The 8,990-nt window shown below is 44.5% G+C and overlaps 1 long non-coding RNA gene across 2 annotated transcripts; it reads left to right on the top strand.

Annotated features, from left to right (window-relative positions):
* The first annotated feature begins 2,136 nt into the window (after positions 1-2,136).
* LOC119325424 lies at positions 2,137-5,880 on the top strand. Of its 2 annotated transcripts, XR_005157518.1 has the most exons (6): positions 2,137-2,451; positions 2,526-2,590; positions 3,346-3,438; positions 3,579-3,674; positions 4,944-5,230; positions 5,530-5,880. It is a non-coding gene; the product is annotated as an uncharacterized LOC119325424 (long non-coding RNA). The 2 variants fall into 2 exon arrangements; XR_005157517.1 differs by having other exon boundaries at positions 2,137-2,590.
* Positions 5,881-8,990: the final 3,110 nt, after the last annotated feature.

Below are 8,990 nucleotides of genomic sequence, written 5' to 3'. Positions count from 1 at the left end.
CAACCAAAGGTGAGCTCCTTTCCCTCAAAAAAAAATTAAACAGGTGGGCTCCCACCCGTCAGTCCTAGATATTGCTTCTTTTCTTTTTAGATATTGCTGCTTTCCTTTTTATCGCTTCGAGACTGCTGGAACGAGCTTCGGGTCAACGGATTTGAAGAGAGTTAAATTCACCAACATCCACTGTATTTAATCGTGAAGTTCACTTTGCTTGTTGTACACTGGAATACCCAGATTAGATTACAGTGCTTGATGTCACATCAGTGAACAGCGTTGGTCACCACATATGTCGTATTTGTCCCACGTGAAGTGATTTGCATAAAGCTCATCCCTGCTTCATTTCCTTCTTCGTTGCGGTCGAGGTGGGGAGACGATTGGTTTTCCCGTGGCGATGATCAGATGCGGAGGTGATCGGTGGCTTCTTCTCTTGTCGGGAGCGAGGCTGCGGGAGGTCGTGTCGTCGCCAGAAGGGAGGTTCAAGGCAGCGTCGCGCGTCTGCTCTCGCGATGGCCCATGTTCGTCGCTCGGAACACGAACCGCCGCCGCAATACGGTATGAACCCATAAGCCTCCGCCATAATCAGCTTTTGTTCATGTGTTTCCCCCCATAGCCGATAGTCCATAGTCGCAATCAATGGATTTGAAAGTCGAAATCTTATGGAGAAAGGGGTTAGTGCTAGGGTTTTGGCAGGGGATTTTTTGGGGATTTTGGTAGGGTTTTCGCTCGAGTTTGGGTGGCATTGACTAGGGTTTGTACTATTTTTTTTGGGGGGGGGGGTTGTAGATACGATTCAGTATGTTGACGAGATTTAGGGTTTGTACTGATTTGGCGGGAGTTTGTAATTGAAGCAGGCTATTGTTGATGTAGTTGTTATTAATGCAGGCACTGGTATGTGTAATTTAGTACTCCCTCCATTTTCATATTCTAATGCGTATAGTTTTTTGGGCTAGATTCCGAAATGTAGTGCGCCTAAACTGCTTTGGACCACAATAGCCCTCGCCTGGTTCACTGATCAGAGGAGGTGATCAGTGACTTCTTCTCTCGTCGGGAGCGAGGCTGCGGGAGGTCATGCCGTGGCCAGAAGGGAGGTTCAAGGCAGCGTCGCATGTCTGCTCTCGTGATGGCCCATATTCGTCGCCCGGAACACAAACCGCCACCGCAATACGGTATGAACATGTGAGCCTCCACCATAATCAGCTTTTATTCATGTGTTTTCGCCCATAGCCGATAGTCCATAGTCGCAATCAATGGATTAGAAGTCGAAATCTTAAGGAGAAAGGGGTTAGTACTAGGGTTTTGGCAGGGGGTTTCGATAGGGTTTTTGCTCGGGTTTGGGTGGCATTGACTAGGGTTTGTACTGATGTGGGGGTTGTAGATACGATTCAATATGTTGACGAGAGCTAGGGTTGTAGTGAATTGACTAGAGTTTGTAGTGATTTGGGGGGAGTTTGTAATTAAAGCATGCTCTCTTTGATGTAGTTGTTATTAATGCAGGCACTGGTATGTGTAATTTAGTACCACATTGTCTTCTGCAGTAGGAATTGATTGATACATATGTCAAGTTCTCCTAATTTAGATACATTCATGTACATTCAGTAATTAATTGGCTTAAATTCAGATATAATTTTTTGAAGTAGTTCAAATTCAGGTACATTCAGATATGGTTAACAATATGGACATCTACATGTTAAAATCAGATACTTTCTTATGCAATTAAAATTTAGAATCAAATGTTGAAATTGAAAAACACATGTTAACTAAGTGTTCATGTTTCTAGATCATTTCAGAAACATTTGTGGTTACAATCAGTTACATTTTGATACATTTTGCTCAATTTGCATGTGGTCAACTTGTTGAATATCGAGAAAAACGAGATCGCTCGAAACCTGAGCATTCTCAGCGATTTGGGCTTCCTGGCCGTCCGATCAGTTCTCTTGATGCGATTCCGGCCGTCTGATCGAGCCGCTGGAAGATCTCGTCCGTCCGATCCAATCCCGCCCCTGTAGCAATGAAAGTTTGCCACCGCTTGTAAAACTGGATGGCCACCGAGGGCATTTTCGCCATTTCCCCATGGTTGAAAAAATATCCAATCACCACATGGGTGTGACCTCCTCCTCTCCCTCTCTCGATCCCCTCTGCCTCGCACGCCGCCACCGCTCGCCCTTGCGCTGCCTCCGCCTCAGCTCGCCCTCGCGCCGCCGCCGCCGCCGCCTCCGCCTCCACTCGCCCTCGTCTCTCCTCATCAGGAGGAGCGCGGCTCACCGCCGTCCCTCGCAAGAGAGGTCAGGGTTAGGGTCTCGGCCCGGGGTGGCTACTGCGGAGCTCCTGGCGGGCTACCTCCTCTGCCTGCTCGCGCTCGCGGCGGCCAAGGCGACCACACTGCTCTGGGTCACGCGTCGTCGCTCCGCTCCACGACGCCACGCCGCTCCCCCGCGCCTCCTCCCGGTCCTCCAGGTCCACTCTCCCGCGCAGCTCCCCCGCTCCTTCCTCCCAGTCCTAAAATCCTTTCTTCCCCCCCATGAGCGCAGGAAGAAGAGGATGCAGACGAAGCAAGGCTTTGGCATTCCGTTCCACCAAGTTCTTCCAGCATGAGGTAAGCTCCTGCCTGGTTCTAAACATGGTGATTTGTCTCCTTCGATCTGACCACTGTACATGCGTTAGTTAGGCTGGATGGAGTAGGATTAGTTAGTGGATCGGACGCCAGATGCATAGATGTGTGTTTGAGGGTTGCAATCAATCAGATTTGTACTGTACTACTTCAGCTTGAACTCTAAAATTCAGTAAGGTTGGGGTTCCTTGCTCTGTTGAATTCTTCTGTGTGTAAAAGGGGAACCAAGTGATCCGGATGACATATCTTAATTGTTGTGCTGTGATTGAATTGCGGTTGCTCGGTACTGTGAGAACGTGGAGATGTGCATGCTCACAGAGTGGATAAGTTGTAGATTGTGTATGGATAAGTAAGATATGTGGCTGATAGGTGCAGGTTTGTAATTTTGTTTTAATTGTAGGGATATGTAGGTCCTTTATTTGTATTTCGGGCTCTTGTACTAATGTTCAGGGTTGTGGAAATCTTGTATAATAATCTGTACGTAGTTGAGACTAACAACAGAACTATGACATGTTTGTTTATGGGCAAGAATTTATCATGGGGTGTGGGTGGTAAAGGAATAAAGAAGGTTGATATTCTTTTAATCTTTCTAATTCAATTCTACCACAGTTATATGGAATGCTCTACTTCCAAACAGTTACATGGAAATGTCCACTGTCCATACAAAATGAACTCCAACTTTCTCCAAATATTGTATATTAACCCAAGATGATTTTTATTTCATCTAAATGATTTTATAGGTACACAAAGATGATGAGGTCAGAGCCTTGTTTAAGCAAGTGCAAGGAGAAGTCCCTGGATTGCCTATAATTGTTATGAAGGTGGCATCTCAGGTGAAACGTGATACACTGTTAACAGTCATTATTTTCTATTGTATCTTTGTGTTACTCATGTTCAGTATTCAGCGAGTGCTTCTTCTGTACTGATATAGTTCATTTATCTAAAATCTTGCCTTTCTGTTCTTTCTTTGTAGAGATGACATCTAGAGGATCAGTTGCTCTGTGACAAGCATGGCAACGTGGCATCACTGCAAAGTCGAGACTGTAGTGTTCAAAGAAGGCACCAAAAGGTTAGTTATTCTCCTAAGACATTGTGTTGTTCAATATCAGTTTTGTTGGAATTAGTCTGAGCCAAACATTTGTGTAGTGAGTATTGGTAGAAGTTCTACAGCTTCAGGGAACTAAAACTTCATTGGACGATGTAGCAATCATATACTGTTTAGCAAAGTGCAAAATGTTGCAGGAGCTATACAAAATTGAAGTATTAGCATTTTCTTCCATGGAATCATTTATTGCTGTCAGTTATACTTATACTGTACTAAATAGTTGAATGTTGCATTTCAAATTCAAGAACAAACTTTTTCTTCCTATATTCATATATGTGTCGGGCCGCTGAGGGGATTCGGTCTCTCTCCCTGAGCTAGCCTGCCGTCGAACGGCAGGGGCCATCTATTCAGTTTCGATCTAACCGGGGGCCTCCTTATCCTTTGGTCTATGATTTGAGGTGCACTCGTGTGTGCGCATGATTTCGTCTTGGTTTCTGGCGAGCGACCGAAATCTGCTCTACGAAGTGCTGGAAAACTAGACGGTTTCAATCCAGATCTGTTCGTTCGTTCGATAGAAGCTGATTCAGTTGAGCCCTCATATTGTTGTTGCGGCTTCCAATAATTGATGCGTAACAGTTCTGAGATACACATACTGATGCTCCTTCACGCAATCAACAAGCTAAGCATTTGGTCTTCCAAATGGATACTAGCCCCACCATTAGGGAGTCACTTTAGCTATATCATCATTAGTAGATTCTCTGGTTGTTAGTTTTTGCACCTCTCCATCTCAAACTTGCTAATTTCGTCTATGGCTCGCGTTCTTTCTCTTTTCGTTGGGACGTGGGTATCGAGGTTAGTATTTTGTATCATTATCTTCACCTTGGTTGGCTGATGGTTGATTTTGTACCCCCTTTTGTCTATTGTCCCTTTTGCAATCTGAGTTTATTTTTTTATATGTATTCATCAAATTCTGCCTCTGAGTGGCAGGATTAGCCGATTTAAAGTAGTCTCTGCGCAAACATTAGTAGCTGCTATCCAAAAACTTGTAGAACATGCTTTTCGTATAATTATTTTAACTCACATACATAAAGGGTAAATAAGCACAAATTGAAAAGGAACCCCTAAGCTTTCTTTAGGTGTGCTCATTTTTACATTAGTAGATAGAGTTACATAAGTTTGCCTCTACCACTACTGATATCAGCGATGAAATTTAATTGCCTTTTAGTTCTAGGTTGAAAATGATGCTGAAGTTCTAAACATTCTGTTTGACTGAATTTTCTTCTTGATCTGCAGCTGAATTAGGGAAGGATGCCGAAGTTACATGTACACAACCCTTATTCTGCTAACTATGGCTCTCTTTTGGAGATCGCTTGCCTTTTGGAAGTTGTTGGCCTTTGGTTACCCCAAGAGGAATTTTTATGGCTTGCTTCATGGGCCGTAGCTCCTCCCTCCCTAGCCCCACTTTGTCTCCCCTGTGATTTGCCTGTTCCTGATCTTGGTGGCTGGCATGTCTCAAATTTTCATTGGGCAGGGCTACTAACGTAAAGGAGCAAACTGGAAATTCCACCTGCATATTTTAGGTAATTATTCATGTTTTTTATACCCTTTGTGTGCATATGGTAGGCATGAACTTGTCCCTGCAGCTCATGATAAGAGTAGGACCTTAAATTCGCCAGAATGAGTTCTTATTTTGATTATCTATGAAGTCTTATTTTGATTATCTTTCACTTTACTATAAGATAATAAATCTGGGAAGCTAAGGCTTAAGAAGTTTCAGACTGAGTTTGCCTTCTTTGTCCTTTCTCACTCTATATATTGTATTATTTGGTCATTTTATACCAAGATCTTTCCTATGTCCCTGAACTTGTTGATTTTGTAGGGTTCTTGCGGATCATGCTGGTCATTCCTGGGCGCTGGAGTGGGCCAACTTCCTGACGATGGGCAAGATGGAGCTGATCGGCTGCTCGGTGGTGACCATGAGGTGAGGCGTGGTGCCAGCGGCAGCGGGTGCAGGAAGCAGCAACATTAGAGATGGGCGACGAGGCACACTGTTCACTCCCTCTGAAGGAAGAATTGATGTAGTAGCTAGCATTCATTTTTAGATACTATGCATCTTTCTGATTTTTTTGGCAGTAGAACGCTATGTATCTCTAAACATCTGCAGTAGAGAGCTATGTATCTGTAAACATTAAAGATTGTTGCATCAAAGAGCAGTAGCACCTCCTTGTCATTGTCAATACCTGTTGATATTGTGTAGTACATCATGATTAGCTACACTGGAAACATCTGCAAATATTACTCTTGCGTTAATCACTGTATATTTTATTCCTGTTTTAGATGTTTCTCTTCAAGAGATGCTTGCACTTTAGTCTGAGAATTTTATTCCTGTCCAATCAGTAGTATGTGTTAGAATGTGTACGAGAACAGGGAGCAAGTATGGTAGCAATGACAGATTTAATTAGCAATTAGACTGAAATACCATACTCATAGGCAATGATGCTGATGTCTCATTCTTTATTTGTTACCAGATCATATCCATAAAAACGTACTACTTAATCGAGTCTTGGGTGACCTGCATGCTCTACTTGTAGAACCATTGTTTTCTATAACGACCTGCTTCACAATGATGCGGCCCAAATCAGATATCTTTTCTTTAACAAGCATTCATATGAAACCCAATATTTGATAGTAGCTCCGAAGAAAGATATTGTTGCATGTACATCCACACATTATATTAATCAGTTAAGTTTATCTTTCAGTAGAAACCCTTATTTTTTCCATCTTCTAATCTCCTCAGATTTCAGGTTCTGACCGCATAACAATCGAAGCATCCTTTTTTGTTGAATTAAGGACTCATTCTCACCGTGGTTGATGCTTGATGCAGTGGAGGTGTATTGAACATAGGATATGGAGTCTCAGTTCAGATATGTACATGAATCTCCTTTTATTTTGTCATGCTATTGGTAGTTCTGATATGGGCCTATTTGTTATGTTTATGCCTATATGTTAAGTTCTCATATTTTAATTATAGTATGTTGTCAATGATGTGTGGTTCTGGAATTTGGAGATTAACATTCAGGCTTTTGGTATCTTTAATCTTTTTTCTTTCTACTAAACTTGATTCAAACAGTTTGTCCTATCTGGCACTGCCACTCTGGCTTTTTGGAACAAATTTTGTCATGTGCTTGCAAAAATTATCCTATCGATTTATTATACTCAGCTTACCATGCTTTTGGTATATCTCTACTGTTTGCGCTCTATACTAAACTCCTTAGTCTTGAAAGAGTGTTGTAATTTTCTTTCGATGTACAAGATTTATACATGCTAGGTCACGGCACTCAGACGGGCAATGCGCGCCAAGGCACGCCACTTAGCTGGTGGGGACCCCCATGGTTGCCGCCGACCAGATGCCACCTCCGCTGCTGATGTCATCGTCGTCCTCGCTGCCGCACCACACGACACTATCGAACAGGTAAGTATGCCTCGATCTCACCACATGCTTCTCTCGCCTCGCTGGTTAGTTTGGTGACCTGCTTTGCCTCCCACTTCCTTAGCCTTAGGAAAAGCATGGCTGCCAGCACAGAATGGATGAGGAAGAGGTGAGCCGCCGCACCATCAAAGCTCTCACGCCGCTGCTCCCTGTCGAGCTTGCGCGTGCGCCGGATGTGGTGGGCAACACAGCCCGTCCATCTGCCGGCACCTCCAAGCAATGCCTACAACAGCAGGTGAGCCCCTACTTGCAGTTTTTCTTTGCATTCTTTGAAACGAATCGATAGAGTACTGAACTTTATATCTTCAAAGATGTTATTTAGGATCTCTGTCAAGAAGGGGATATATCAAAGTAGTGTCATGTTCTAATTATAAATGATGACAAGAAAGTTAATAACTTCGTAATTACATAGTAAGCATAGTTAGAGCATATAGGTCAGAGATGTACAAATGATCGACTAAAAAAACATTTGTATTTGCAACAACACACCGGATCACATCACATCAGGTAAATATTTTTGTAGAATACAAGTCAAGATTAAAAATCTGACCACGACATCTGAAAAACCAAAGTAAATGCATCATATATATTAAAAAAAGAAGATATTCGTCCCGTGTCCGGATGGGACTCTCCTTTGCGTGGAAGGCAAGCTTGGCGATCCAGATTATAGATCTCCTTCTCTGTAACCGACTCTGTGTAACCCTAGCCCCCTCCGGTGTCTATATAAACCGGAGGGTTTAGTCTGTAGGACAACAAAAATCATACCATAGGCTAGTTTCTAGGGTTTAGCCTCTCTGATCTCGTGGTAGATCAACTCTTGTAATACTCATATCATCAAGATCAATCAAGTAGGAAGTAGGGTATTACCTCCATCGAGAGGGCCCGAACCTAGGTAAACATCGTGTCTCCAGTCTCCTGTTACCATTAGCCTTAGACGCATAGTTCGGGACCCCCTACCCGAAATCCGCCGGTTTTGACACCGACATTGGTGCTTTCACTGAGAGTTCCTCTGTGTCGTCGCTGTAAGGCTCGATGGCTTCTCCAACCTTCAACAACTCCGTCCAGGGTGAGACTTTTCTCCCCGGACAGATTTTTGTGTTCGGCGGCTTTGCACTGCGGGCCAACTCGCTTGGCCATCTAAAGCAGATCGACAGCTACGCCCCTGGCCGTCAGGTCAGGTTCGGGAACCTAAACTACATTGCTGACATCCGCGGAGACTTGATCTTCGATGGATTCGAGCCCACGTCAGGAGCGCCGAACGATCGCCGCGCGCATGACTTAGATCTGCCGTCGGACAGTATTCGAGACATGGCGCCAGCCATGGCTCCGGACTTTGATCCAGAGCAGATTGTGCCATCTGAGGACGGGTGGATGGACCCCGCCACGGAGGTAGCACACCTATCGGCGTTGGAGCCGAACACAGACTCCGCTTCTAAGGAAATCTGTGTCTCCGGACCCCCGGACTTATCTTCGGTCACAGGTCCCGGACCGTGTGTGTCTATGCCCATCGAATCTGATTGGGCTCCGGTCATGGAATTCACCGCCGCGGATATCTTCCAGCACTCTCCCTATGGCGATGTGCTAAATTCATTAAGGTCTCTCTCTCTCTCTCTCTCTCTCTCTGTTAGGAGATTCCTGGCCGAACTATGTTTGGCTTGAGTGGGAAGCAGGCGACGAAGAAATTCGTCACCCACCCACCACCCACTTCATAGCCACGGTCGATGATTTGACCGACGTGCTTAACCTTGACTCCGAAGACATCAACGGTATAGACGACGATGCGGGAGAAGAACAGGAATCACCGCCCACAGGGCGCTGGACTGCCACCTCTTCATATGATATATATATGG

This window comes from Triticum dicoccoides, chromosome 6B, assembly GCF_002162155.2.
Source record: "Triticum dicoccoides isolate Atlit2015 ecotype Zavitan chromosome 6B, WEW_v2.0, whole genome shotgun sequence".
NCBI classification, from domain to species: Eukaryota; Viridiplantae; Streptophyta; class Magnoliopsida; order Poales; family Poaceae; genus Triticum; species Triticum dicoccoides.
This window is presented reverse-complemented; position numbering and strand designations above follow the sequence as displayed.